Genomic DNA, 14218 nt, shown 5'->3' with positions numbered 1-14218 from the left:
CTTTTTCCTTTTTAACAACATTTTGTGACACTGATGTATCATAAAACATGGTTTGGGACATTTTGACCCAGAATAATAACTACTATGTCAAATTGGTGTTGGGTTTGGACCTGTCAGTCCACTGGCAGGGCTGCAAGGCTGTGAACTGAACCCTGTCTTACTCACCTCTCCAGCTCTTGCGTTCAGGCCTAGATCAGAACAGCTCTCGACGAAAGACGACAACGAAATTCTGGGACTGCACCAATATCCATAGCTGTGTCTGCCTGCATCTCTCCTGTGTCTCCCAGGCCACAGGCGTTGCTCGCCTATATGAGTCTCAGGGGATGTTTCCTCTTCCCCTGGACACTCCTTGTCAGAGCACAGAGGCCCTTCGCCATCTGGCCCCTGCCCACCTCTTCTGGGTCCTCTCCTACAGTCCCTGCCCATTCCCTATACTTTAACTCTATGGAACCACAGGCAGTTGCCAGAACACAACATGCCTTCCTTCACCTGCTGGCTTGTCCTGAGTCGTCTTGCCTCTGTGGTCTCCCTTTCTTTAATCTTTAGCTCAAATCTCTTAGCTTTTGTAAAACCTTCTCTGAGGCCCCCCTGACTCCCCACCCACAAGGTTGGGTAGACGCCCCTCCTGGGGTGGCCTGAGCTATTACAACATAAACCGCACCTGTCTCCCTGTGTGGGTGGGGGGTGTGTCCGGAGCGAAGATGCCCCATGTATTTTGGGCTGTGGGTCACAGTCAAAAGAGCTGGAAAACCGCTGATGTGGTGTAACTCTCCCAGTTAAGATGGTTCCAGGCCCTTGGCAAGGTTCATACCGAGCCTTTGAAAATCCACACACTATTTTCCTCCTCTCCCAGCAGAGACAGGGCTGCACCCTGCTCTTCTTGTACCTCAGAGGCTGTAGCTCCCTGACCCCCGGAAGGAGAGGTCTGCTGAATGGACTCACAATTTCGTGACACAATAAAAGCACAAAGCCAGAACTGATGCATTCTTTGCTGGATCTTATTCTCCCAATGTATTTTCTTCGCAGTTTTCCAACTTCTACAACCATAAAATAGCTTTGGCACGACAGTCGTTTTACACAAATGAAAACACGATTGAGTGCAGTGGTGTTTCTGCAGCTCAGAGGGAAGCAGATCAGGCAGAAGAGGCAGGAAGGAGGAGGGAGGGAATTGGGGGAGCTGGAACCAAGCCCCTGCAGAGGTGACGGGGCCCGCGACTCTACCCGTCTGTGGGAGGAAAACAATCGCTTCCCTTGGACCAAAAGCACAGGCTGCCTCCCAGAGATTAAGGTGCCGGACGGAGCCTGCTAATCCACGTGCCCCGTTCCACCGATGGCAGCGGAAACCGGAGACACAGAATCAGCAGAGGGAGACCCGGAGTCTTCTTTCAGCCCTGCTTTCCTCCTAGGTCTGCTCCGAATTCCCCTCTTCTCTGGGTCTCAGAGTCCTTGTCTCAAAATGAGAGGGTTAGATTCAATCAGTGTCTGTCAATATTTTGGACTGTAACTCATGGTAAGAAATACATTGGCCATCTCACCCAGTATAGACACACATATAGTACACCCATGGAACTTAAGTTTCACTTAACAATGCTCACCCTAACTACCTGCTGTATTTTCTATTTTTTTTTTTTTAGGAAGATTAGCCCTGAGCTAACTACTGCCAATCCTCCTCTTTTTGCTGAGGAAGACTGGCTCTGAGGTAACATCCATGCCCATCTTCCTCTACTTTATATGTGGGATGCCTACCACAGCATGGCTTTTGCCAAGCGGTGCGGTGTCCACACCCGGGATACGAACCGGCGAAGCCCAGGCCACCGAGAATCGGAACATGTGAACTTAACCGCTGCGCCACCGGGCTGGCCCCTCTCTTGTTTATATTCATTTATAAATTATAATTTATAAGTTCATTTTATAAACTTTTATTGAAGCATGACGTATGTGTAGTAGGGTGTACACGTCATAAATGAAGAGTTTGATAAATTCTCACAAATGGAAAACACCCATGTAACCGGCTCCCAGATCAAAAGACAGAGCATTATCTGCACCTTGGAAGCCCCCTCCCGTTCACCTCTTCCCTGCCATTCACCAACCCCTCTCCCAAGGGAGACCACCATCCTGACTACTAAGGGCAGAGATGGGTTTTGTCTGCTTTTGTACTTTATGTAAATAGATTCATGAAGTTTCTTGTGGCTGGCTTTTTTCCCCAAAGGTTATATTTGTGAGGGTCATTGATATTACTGTGTGCAATATTCCACTGCATGTCTACACTACAATTAATCCATTCCACTGCTGATGGCCGTGTTTCTGGTAGACGTGTACGCATGTCTCATGGGTGTGTATCTGGGAACGGAATTGCTGGTGTGCATATGTTCAGCTTTAGTTGGTGCTGCCAGACCGTTTTCCAAAGTCATTACACCCAAGGGCAGTTCAGCCGGCAGTGCGGGCGAGTCCCGGCTGCTTCACATCTTCGTCAACACTGCTATCTATCATTTCATTTTAGCCGTTCTCATGGGTATGTGCTGGTATTTCACTGCGGGTTTAGTTTGCAATTCCCTGATAACTAATAACGTTTTCATATGCTTACTGGCTATTTGGATATATAGCCTCATTTGTGAAATGTCTGTTTGAGTCTCTGCCTGTTTCTCTATTAGGTTGTCTGCCTTTTCCTCACTGATTTGTAGGAGTTTCCTCTTTTATTCCTACTATATATATTTTGGATAGGAGGCCTTTGTTGAACATATACAATGTAAATTTCTTCACCTACTCTATTGGTTACTGGGTTACTCTGTTTTGTTTAACATGTGGGATAAATTTGAAGCACCAAATTAATTTCATGACCCAGTAATGGGTCACAACCCGTAGTTTGAAAAACACTGTACTACGTGATTATTTAGTCTTCCCCAGGACACCCCCAAAAGGGGCACCTCTGGCCAGTGGCATCCCCAGCAGCATTAGCCTGGAGCAGCACCCCGGTATGCACAGTCAGTAACTATCTGGAGAACAAAGGCCATGATGATAGCTATGTTTAATTTCCAAATTAAAAAAAAAAAAAATCCTTGTTCCAAACCTTAAATGACAGCCCAGTTCACAGTTCTCCTGAATTTAGGATTTGTCAGCCCCACAGCACAGATAGAGGGAGGGGACTCAGAAGGATGGCCGAGGTGTTATTAGCCCTTTCAGTAGGGCTGGAGGGTGTGTTTACCTGTGTGGGCTCTCCAACCACCAAGGCGCCTGGGCTCTCAGAGGAAAGGTCCTGCAGAATCTAAGACACCTTTTATCCAACGGGCCAAAACAACTTTCCTAAACTCTGACCAACTCCATTGACCGTGGGAGAAAGGCACTCACGCATCCTGGGCGTTTTCTTAGTGTGAAGGGTACCTTCTATGCAGCAGCCTCCCAACTCCTCAGAGTGGCCCCGTCCACAGACTCTAAGTTCCACGAAGGCAGGGACTGTGGCACTCCTGTTGAGAATGTGGCCAAGGTCCTAGGGCCGCTCAGTTGTACAGCAAGGCTGACTGACCCCACGGCCTGTGTTTTCATTCCTATGTTACATTCCCTCCAGGCAGCCAGTCACTGTGTAAAGAGTGGTGGCCACTTCCTAAGGGCTCTAAGATTCTCACACACACACAAACCCCCACACACGAGCAGACACACACAGGCACATATGTGCATACACACAGACATGTCCATGCATGCACTCACACACACTGTTTGACTCAGCAGTCTGTGGGCTGGACTCTGATGGTTCATTACACACCCAGCTCATCTGAGTTTTACCCTCTCTCCTAATTTCCAAAGGATTGAAATAGCCCATAATACATAGTAATACAAACATACATATATGTGCAGGGCACTTTACAGCTTATAAATCCCTTTCACACTCAGTCCCTCATCCTCACAACCAGCCTTCTGAACATATATAAATAGTTGATGATTCTCAAGGCCCCCCACCCCAGGTCTAGTAGGGGTCTAAGGACCCTCCTTCTGGAGACAGCAATCCTCATCCTCCAGGACTGCGGTTGTGGCAGCAGCCAGAGTTAGCAGAATCTGTGCAGCTCCACCTTAAAAGTTTCCCTTTTAAGTCTACGTTCCATAGCAACCAATCCTTCCTTGTCTAATTCTAAGTAGAATTTAATTTCGTGAACTTTCCAGAGTTGGCTTGTGTTTGCACGAGAGTTTAGGGGGTGTGGATTCTTCTCCCCTATCCCTAATAAACATGCCCACATCTTCCCTCTTCTCTTCTTCTTAGGGTCTTTACCACCTCCTGTCTTCGCCTCCAGCTAAAGGGAAGTGGCTCCACCATTACTGACTCCACTACCAGGGACCACCATTTACCGGATGCTTCCTGCCAGCCAGCTACCAAATGCTTTGTGTATTACCCCAGCACACCTCACACAAATCCTTTGCCACGTCTATTAATATCCTTATTTCTCAAATGAGGAAATAGATGCTCAGAGAGGAGAGGTGACAGCCTGCGGCCACATAGTCAACAAGTGATAGGACTGGGATGGGACCCAGGTCCCACTGATCCCCAAGTCCTGGCCCACTGCTGTACTGCAACTTCTTTCCTCTGAGGCAGCAACATTGTCCACATGGAAGTGAGTAGCATCTTAGAGACCATCTTGTCCTACCCTCCTTGTTTTCTCTGAGCTCAGAGAGATGAAGGGACTTTCCTGAGAGCACAGCAAGAGCAGAGCTGGGACTGGAACCCAAGTCTGGTCCTTAGGTTTCTCTTCCTCCAATTCTTAAGGGTCTCCTGGGACAAAGGATGCTGGTGGAGCTCTGCCTGTGTGCCAGCCTGGTGCCTCGTTTTTTTGTTTTTTGTTTTTTTTTTAAGATTTTGATTTTTTCCTTTTTCTCCCCAAGCCCCCCAGTACATAGTTGTATATTCTTCGTTGTGGGTCCTTCTAGTTGTGGCATGTGGGACGCTGCCTCAGCGTGGTGTGATGAGCAGTGCCATGTCTGCGCCCAGGATTCGAACCAACGAAACACTGGGCCGCCTGCAGCAGAGCACGTGAACTTAAGCACTTGGCCACTGGGTCAGCCCCCCTGGTGCCCCTTTTTAAGGAGACATTTACAGTATTGTAAAGAAGGTGATCAGGGCAGGAATTGCTCTAGAAACCAAATTATGAGGAGTTGTTGGAGGAACAAAGAATAGGAAAAGATACCAAGGAGGGACAGGATCTTTGCAACCATTTTTAGAATTGTCTAGTGAAGAAAGAGACTTGGCAAGACTTGAAGAGGAATGGATTTCAAATCTAAATTATGGAAGAACTCTATTAAAATCCTAAATGTGGGGAAATGCCAAGTTTCTTAGCAGTCCCCATAGGCCAAATATCTATATACCTCTATCTATCTATCTATCTATCTATCTATCTATCTATCTATCTATCTATCTATTGAATGGTGCATGCTTCTAGGACCTTTTCCTCTCTAAGGTTCTACAAGCTTTTGAAATGTACTAAAATCCTAAAGGGAAGGCAAGCAGTAATCTTGTACTCCCTGCTCATTGTTCTTAGGAAAAAAAAGCATTAAAAATAAGTGGAGATAAAGTCTACCTATTAACGCATATTTAAGAGGTAGAGAAAAAAAGCACCCATAACATTAACTTAAATCATGAATACTCTCTGAAGTGTAAAAAAAAAAAATCAACTCACTTTTCTTTAAATCTTCTTAAAAGGGTCTAAGAATAGTCCTTCAAATAATCCTTGAAGTATGCAATTTTAATTTGGACACATGGTAATTTCAGTCTACCTGTTGAAAAAGACAAGAGAGAAATCAGTCATTTTTGATGAGGGTGCTGTTCTGAAGAGTGGCAGAGAAGATGCAGGCAGCGAGGGGTGGGGTGGGGTGGGGTGGGGTGTGCAGGAGCAGCAGCAGGAGCAGCAGCAGCAGCTTTGGCCCCAGGCTGCAGACTGGTTTTTGAACACTCAGAGCGAAGGCAACTAAGGTTGTGATCACAGTGCCTGGTGCGTGGCAAGCGATCAATAAATAGTTAATGAATGAATGCGTGAAAGGATGGATGAATAAATGAGCGTGATTTATCATCAACTTTTGACGCAGGGAGTTACCCTGTGGGCTCATCTCTTTGACTCTTAGGGAGAAACAGAATTTCCAGGCACTGGGCACATTATGGAGAAGGGCACAGAGAAAGGTTCATGGTGTAATGGAGAGAGTGAGGGCTTGGAGCTGGCCATATCCGTGTTCAAATCCTGGCTCCACCTCTTAGAACTGCGTGACCCTGGCCTATCTTATTTACTTATTTTTACCATTGTTCTTAAATTGGATACTTAGCCCATTCGTTAATTTTCAGCTCTCCTTCTTTCCTAACACAGGCATTTAAGGTCATAAATTTCCCTTAAATGCTGTCTTGGCTATCTTCCACAACTTTGATATTTAATATTTCTATTATTCACTTATAATTATTATTATTTTTTTTTAATTTATTTTTTTTTTAAAGATTTTATTTTTTCCTTTTTCTCCCCAAAGCCCCCCCGGTACATAGTTGTGTATTCTTCGTTGTTCTTCGTTGTGGGTTCTTCTAGTTGTGGCATGTGGGACGCTGCCTCAGCGTGGTCTGATGAGCAGTGCCATGTCCGCGCCCAGGATTCGGGCTAACGAAACACTGGGCTGCCTGGAGCGGAGCGCGCGAACTTAACTACTCGGCCACGGGGCCAGCCCCTCACTTATAATTATTTTATAATTTCTATTATCATTTCCTTTTTGACCCATGAGTTGGTTAGAAGTGTTTTTGTAAATGTCTCTCAATACGTGTTTTTTTTAAACTCATCTTTCTGTTACTGATTTCTAGCTTAATTGCACTGTAATGGGAGAAGGTGGTCTGTAGGAACTGATTCCTTGAAATTTACTGAGATGTATTTTATGGCCTAGGATGTAGTCAATTGTTGTGAATGTTCCATGTGTGCTTGGAAAGAGCATGTATTCTCTCATTGTTGGGTGTAATCTTGGGCTAGTTCTTTTTTTTTAAACTCCTTGCAGCTCCAATTCCTTATCTGTAAAAGGGTATATGAGCAAAACACGTTAGTTCCCTCTCGCCGTTTAGAATTATGCTTACTGACATAGAGGCTGTGCAGATGAAAATAGAGAGAGTGCATGAGAAAGGGAGCCAGATGTGCTATTTCTTGCTTATAACAATTTTAATAATAATACCCTGCATTTATAAAGCATTTGAAAGTTTCCAAATGATGACCACATCTGCCATTTGGTTTCTTACTCTCAACAAACCCACGAGGTGGCACCCCGGCAGATGGAAGTGAGGACCCACATAGAGAAGGGACATGCAGTAGTTGGTGTGGTTACTCACTCAATTCTCCAAGCCAGAACCTCAGGATCCCTCCTTTAGTTTGTGCTCCCTCACTCCCCACACCTGCTTAGTTCAGTCTACTCGCCTACTCTCCAATCCATCCTTGTTATCAGCCTCAATGCCTACATCATTTCTTATCTGCTTTATTCCAACAGATTATTAAATTCCTACTGTTTTTCAAATACAACTACAAGAAGTAAATTCAGACAAGATCTTTTTGGCAGTCGTGATTCCCAAATGGGGCTGGGGTTATGTGTTGGGGGGTGGGTACCAGAAAATCAGAATCCTGAAGGGGAGAGTGATGTTTATATCTATCAAAGGGAGGTGTGGGTTTAGAAAGGTAGAGAAACACTGTGCTAGTTGAGTTCAAATAGTCTTCATCTAACAAAGCCCTTCCCACGACCTCGTCCCCACCCCACTCCAAGTTCTTTTTCTCCTTCTGAGAGAGAATTCCTGAAAGAGTCATCGAAACTACCACTCCCACGGCCCCCACAAATCACTGTGGTGTGGCTCCACCTCCAGAATGTTCTCTTTAAGATCACAATGATGTTGTCACTGCAAATTCCAGAGACTTCTCAACCTGCCATGGCTTCTCTGGGTCATCTGCCAGCAGGATCACTCCTCCCCTGGAGATGCCTCGGCACCTACACCACCAGTCTCTCTGGATTCTTCCCCCTTTTTCCTCCAAGGACTTTCTCTGTCTCTTATGCTGGTTCTTTTTTCTCTGCCTCATCCTTAAATGTGAAGGAGTAAAGAACTTCCTTTTCTCTCCCTCCTTAAATTCTGTGGTGTGAACTGGCATTTTCAGAACTTAATTAGAACTGTTTCAATAAAATAAGAACCAGAAACTACCACTTATTAAGTGCAGATTAAGTGCCAGTCACTGTGCTAAGCATTACTTTATTTCAGCTAATCTCCACAACAACCACCTGAGGCAGGCGTTATTAATAGTCCCGTTTGGCACATGAGAAAGGAGAGGCTAAGAAAAGAAATGTAATTTACCCGAGATCACTCAGCTACCATGTGGCAGAGCTGGGATTCAAACCACAATCTGTCTAATTCGAAGCTTGTGCTCTCAGCCACAACATTTACTCATCCCACCCTCCTACGCCCCGGCCTCTGTGACTCGCCACTCTCCCACAGTGTCATGCATTTCATGCTTCCATTTTGGTTCCCTCTGAATGGTAGACCTTTACTGCACTGTGTGCTGAGAAAATTCTAGTCATTGTTCAAGGCCCCCCTCCAATGTCCCTCTTCCTATAAAGCTACCCACAATACCAGCCAGTTTAACTGCTCCCACCTCCTTGCTGCAGCAGCTCGACATTGATACCAAACCGTCCATTCATCCATCTGACCACATAGCCATCTAGCCACCCAAGAATTACACAAATACAGCAGGAGATTGTTTATCCAGAAGTCTAGATACTAGAAACGTCCAAACAAAGGAATTGTTCCAAAGGGTTTTTTATGCTCACCCTTTGAAAAAAGATATCACACTTTTGGCAAAATTGAAGAAAATTTCCCGGAGGTCATGGTGTACAGGGAAGGAATTTGCTCTGCTAGGCATTTGTGAATGCTGACTGGCCAGGGACAGCCATCCCCACGATCTGGCCAGGGCAGGTTCCAAGTTTACCAGACCAGGTCTGTCTAATGTCCCTAAACCAATCCCCACATTTCTAAATTCCATCTGTGCACCAAGCCCGGCTCAAACGCCTCTCCAGCCCCGAAGTCTTCCTCATCCTCCTCCCCTAACAGGAACAAAGGGGCCTGGACCCCCACCACAATGTGTCTGTGATGTCTGACGGCACTCAGCATTTTTATCATCCGTGGCTCATGCTGTAGTTCAGAAAGCACCTCAACAGATTCACTTCACGCTTGACCTCCCCTTCGGGTCTCCTCGGGGCTGGGAGTTGCATGCACTTCACCTTCACGATGTTTTCAGAACCAAGCCCAGTGCCTGACACACACATAGATGTTCATGAGGACTGACTGACAGAGACTGGATGACGCTGGCCTTGAGTGGGGGAGGCCATCCCCAAATGACTCAAATGCAAGCACCTAGCAGTGTATCATGCACATTTATTCTTAGTGCCATCAAGTCAATCCTGACACCCAGTGATCCTATTCATACAGTTTTCATGGCCAATCTTTTCAGAAGTGGGTGGCCAGGTCCTTCTTATTACGCACATAACAGGGGCTAAATAAATATAAAATCCTTCTACCTTTATCCACCTCTCCAAAATATAAAGATCAGAAAAGGGGGCCCATGAGTCCACTGAGCTCAAGTTTTCTGAAGACCTGTGTTCCATGGTTCACAAACACATTGGGGTGGTGCTTTTTGACATTCTCCAGGATGAGCTAGGCAGGGAGAGACCATGTTTGGACACAGTCTAGTTTCCACAGTCCAGGATAGGCAGGGCTTCCAGATCAGCCACTCCAGCCATCTGCTTTCACAGAGGAGAGCCGGAGAGGTTACGCGGCTCCATTCAAGTCACAGGGCGAGAAGGCCGGTGCAGATGCATTTTTCTGTCCCCTCCTAGACTTGCAAATGAAGCCTCTAGGAAACTGAATGCTCTCTGAACAGCTAAAAATAAGCTCCCAGAAACTTCATCTAGATATATCACGGCTGCAATCTACAGCGTCTAGAACTTCAGCACGGTATAATTAGCAAATGGATTACAATCATTTATTTTTGGTTTAAAAGCTTGAACGAACACGACCTTCCAGTGGAATGGGAAAAGAAGAGGCTGGGAGCCAGCCACATTCCTCTGGCCTCTTGCAATGCCACAATTTTAATGCTGGCTGGCATCCGTCTCCTGATGTCTGGTGGATGTGCCACGGAGAAAGGACTGCAGCTCTGAGCTCTGGGCTTCCTGGGAAGTATGACTTCTGGAATGTAATCCCCGGAAAGGGTCCATACTCATCCTTCCAGGGACCAGGAAGATGCCCCAAATCACCCTTCCAATGAGCAGGAAAACCCGAAGGCAGGGAAAAGTTTGTTGTCATGTCTCGGAGCGGGCAGTATCGAAGGATGGGATGGAGAGAGACACTGTCATGCAGCTAAAGGAAGACTGGACTGGAGTCACCGGGGACCTCTGTTTGGATTTTGTCCTGTGTGTGCCATGAATCACAACCACGTCAAGTCCCCTTTATAAAATCTTGATAAATAAAGAACTACCTCACAAGATTATTATGGGGCTTAAGTGAGAAAAATGTAGGAAAAGTGTTTTGTAAGTGAATGCTAGTGATTCTTCTTGAGTGAACAAATTTCCAAAGCAGCTCTTCCTGATGAGGAATTTTTCTGACGGAAGCACGATAGAATATGGTAGTAGGGAGCCGGGGGTGGGGCGGCTGAAGGAAAACTGTCTTCCTGAGTTTCCTTCTACAGAGACCAGGCAGAGGCAAGCCCAATCCTTTTTTGCAAGATCTCCTGGCAGAACTTTCTCAGAACTAAGGAAACAAGGATATGGCCTTGGGCAAGGAACATGAATAACTTGCCTCTTCTCTCATGCATGCACCGAAACCAGCCAAACATCCCCCAGAACATCCACTGACGTAGGAGGTGGAGATGACGCCAGGCCACGTGCAAAACCAAAGCGATGCTTCCTCCAGCTGAAGGCAAGGGGAATGGGCATCTCCTGAGCATCCACCACGTGCCAGGCGCAGTGCTGGACCCTTTCACTTCAGAGACACTCTCCAAACTCCACGAGGTTAATACTCCCCTTCGTGTTGTCGCATCCTGCCATTGCTCACACTGTACAGAAGCCTCCTCTCTCCTCTCTGCTCTCCAATGGGTCCCTGAGCAGGAAGACCCGCACCCTCAGCCTCACTCTTTAAATTCTTAGGGATCATTTTGGAGGAACTTCAATATTCTGGTTTGTCAGTTTGGAAAAAGAACCCCAAACTTGCCTGCCTCACCATATTGCTTTCAGACAAAAAAGCGTGGGTGTGAAAAATTTGGGAAACTGCCAAACACTGAAGGACATGTCACTCTTGTTCAAAGCCCTGCAAGAGCTTCCTACTGCCCTTCACTAAATATTAAATTTCTACTTTGTTCCCAGCCCCCCTCACCGACCGTATCTCCCTGTCTGTTCCCCTTGTTCCTTGAGGTCCAGGCAAACCAGTCTTCAGGCCATCATACTCAGGGAGCAAATGCTGTTTCCTCTTCTGGGAGTCACCGTCCCCCTTTGGGTCTCAGTGTGGACTTAGAGTCACTTCCTGGGGAAAGCTTCTGCAGCCCCACAGGCCAGCGCAACCTCTTCTACTACATGCCCTTCAGGGCACTTGGAATTAAGTACTTATTTGTTTTTTTTTTTTTTTGTGAGGACGATTGTTCCTGAGCTAACATCTGTGCCAATCTTCCCCTACTTTATATGTGGGACACCACCACAGCACGGCTTGATGAGTGGTGTGTAGGTTCACACCTGGGATCTGAACAAATGAACCCTGGGCCCCCAAAGCGGAGTGTGCAAACTTAACCACTACACCAATGGGCTGGCCCCAATTATGTACTTATTTGAAAGATTATTTCATTAATGTCTGTCTTCCCAACTAGATTCAGGCAGGGCCCACTTCTGATCACCTGGATGACCTCAGGGGATGTTTCAGGGGGCCAAGCACACAGGGTTACTCAGTTCATCTGTGTCTGTTTTGTTCACTGATGCAGCCCCAGCATCCAGAGCAATGCATGGCACACAGTAGGTGCTCAGTAAATGCTTGTGGATGAATGCACATGTAGAAGTTTATTAGAGGGGATGTATAGCAGGGGTTAAAATGGACTCTGGAGCCAGAATACCCAGCCTGGGCCTGGCCACCCCACTCAGAGCTGTGTTACTCTAGGCAAGTGACTTCACTTCTCTGCCTCAGCTTCCTCATCTGTTTAAAAAGGGATCATAATTTTGCCTACCTGCTAGAGTTGTTGCAAGGATGAAATAACTGAATCTATTTAAAGCTCTGGGAACACGGCCAGGCAGGTGGTGGGTACTGTGTAAGTGTCGCTCTTCTTCTTAAGATCATTCCTCATTCTCCTCCTGGCCCAGTTCACACCCTTCCTCTGTTTCTGAAGCTGGCCTGGCATGGTCCTCCTCCTGTGGTCTCCTGACTCTCCCTGACTTTTCCCTGCACTGGAGGCCTTTCCACGCATCATTTGCTACTGTGGCTGAACCGTCTTCCAAGAGAGTGACTTGTTGCCCCTGAGAGACCACAGCGGCCCAGAGGAAGGCCTACAGAGGCAAATGGAGGGGCCTCAGAAAAGGAAGGGGGCCGGAGGAGCTGGGTAAACGGAGGAGGCACACAGTGGGGGCTCCTTGCAAAGCCTGCCTGAAACCCACTTAGAGCTTCTGCCTCAAAACCTGCATCTGGGGGCAAAGCTTCCAGCCTTGAGTACCTGCGTCATGGGCTAAAAGACACTTTTTTTTTTTTGGTGTGAAATAAATGGTTAGCCATTAAGATGTAAAATGTAGCTGTCACAGTCCATAGAACAACAGACAGGTTAATACGGTGCTTAAGAATGCTATTTCCTCATATTAACCCCAGAGCAACGGCAACCTATCCAGAGAGATTCCGAAGCGCTCCGGAAACCTGCCGTTTTTTCCTTTAATAATATTTGATGTTTAAATAATAGTTGATGTTTGTTTCCAAGTAGAGTTCGCTAGCTGCTTCCCTCCCTCTCTTCTCCCCGCCCCCCACCCCCGCTCCCTCCTCCTCTAAGAATATCCTGGCCTTGGTTTTCTCCCTGAAATCTGGGCTATGAGCATGCAGATGTGCATCTGGGGCACATCTGGATTTCTGAACTGGCCTCCTGAGCGGGTTCCCTGACTTCCATTACTCCTTTCCACCTGCCACCTCCCCGCACCTCCCCACCAACCCATCCTACCTCCATGTTGCCCACCAGGGGACTAATTTAACTTCAAAAATGTTTCAATTTTAAAAATGGTTTCAAGTTTTTCCCTACAAGAGGTGAGCTTCAGTTCCATGAAAAGTGTAAACAGCTGTGACTCGCCTCCTCGGCAGGAACAGGGCTGGCTCCTCGCACTCACCTGCCCAGAAGAAAGGCCAGTGGGTTCAATGCACAGGCTCCAGAGGGCCGGGGCCTGGGCTGGAGCTCCGGCTGGCTCTGTCTGCTCCACTGGCAGCGTGGGGAAGTGACTTTAGAGCTGCCCCCAATGCCGGGCCATTTTGCTGGAAGCCAGCAGCACAGCAGCACAGTTCACCCAGTCCTGTGTGTGCTTGTCAGCGTGGACAACTTAGTCCTGGGCTCCCCTCTGGCTAGTGTTTGTGTTGTGGGTAATACACACCCCATCGGGAGTCCTGGAGGGGAAAGAGATGGAGGGTGCGCTTCCGGCCTCGTCAGAAATTACCAGCACATCCTCCCACGGGCAAGGCTCTCTCAGGCCTCAAGCATTTGTACCTGCTGTTTCCTTTGTCCCGGTCACCTCCTCTTCCCTTGAGGAATTCCTTCTCGTCCTTGAAGACTCAGCAGAAGGTCCCATCCTCCCCAAAGCCCCCTCACCCTCTGACTAGATCAGTGGACCAACTTCTGAGCTTGCATAGCCCCCGCGCTTCCCTGCTGGCATGATTCTCACTCAGTGAACATCTCCGTGAAGGTGACCAGGGCAAGGTGGTCTGGGCACAATGAAAGAATCCAACGTGAGTCAATCTATGCATCAATTCTCTTCCTTGATCCAGAAAGAATTTAAGGCAGCACAAAAATGAAAAAATCTCCTGGCAAGCTTAGAGTCTGGTGGAATGGCAGTCACATAAGCATTTTAAAAAATAGTATTGGGGCTGGCCTGGTGGCACAGCGGTTAAGTTCGCATGTTACACTTCTCAGCGGCCCGGGGTTTGCTGGTTCGGATCCCGGGTGCGGACATGGTACTGCTTGGCACGCCATGC

The 14218-nt window shown here is 47.2% G+C and overlaps 1 protein-coding gene across 35 annotated transcripts in view; it reads right to left on the bottom strand.

The window, feature by feature from the left end:
* TENM4 (teneurin transmembrane protein 4) overlaps positions 1-14218 on the bottom strand; it is a 2707421-nt gene that overhangs the window by 459026 nt on the left and 2234177 nt on the right. For 14 of the 35 annotated variants that reach the window (XM_070274328.1, XM_023646528.2, XM_023646527.2 and 11 more), the window contains one exon: positions 5658-5754. The exons of the other annotated variants lie outside the window; for them this stretch is intronic. The gene's annotated coding sequence lies outside the window, so the exon portion shown is untranslated. The remainder of the gene's footprint in view (positions 1-5657; positions 5755-14218) is intronic. 35 annotated transcript variants of the gene reach the window in all.

The sequence above is a fragment of the Equus caballus genome, chromosome 7, assembly GCF_041296265.1.
Source record: "Equus caballus isolate H_3958 breed thoroughbred chromosome 7, TB-T2T, whole genome shotgun sequence".
In the NCBI taxonomy this organism is placed as follows: Eukaryota; Metazoa; Chordata; class Mammalia; order Perissodactyla; family Equidae; genus Equus; species Equus caballus.
This window is presented reverse-complemented; position numbering and strand designations above follow the sequence as displayed.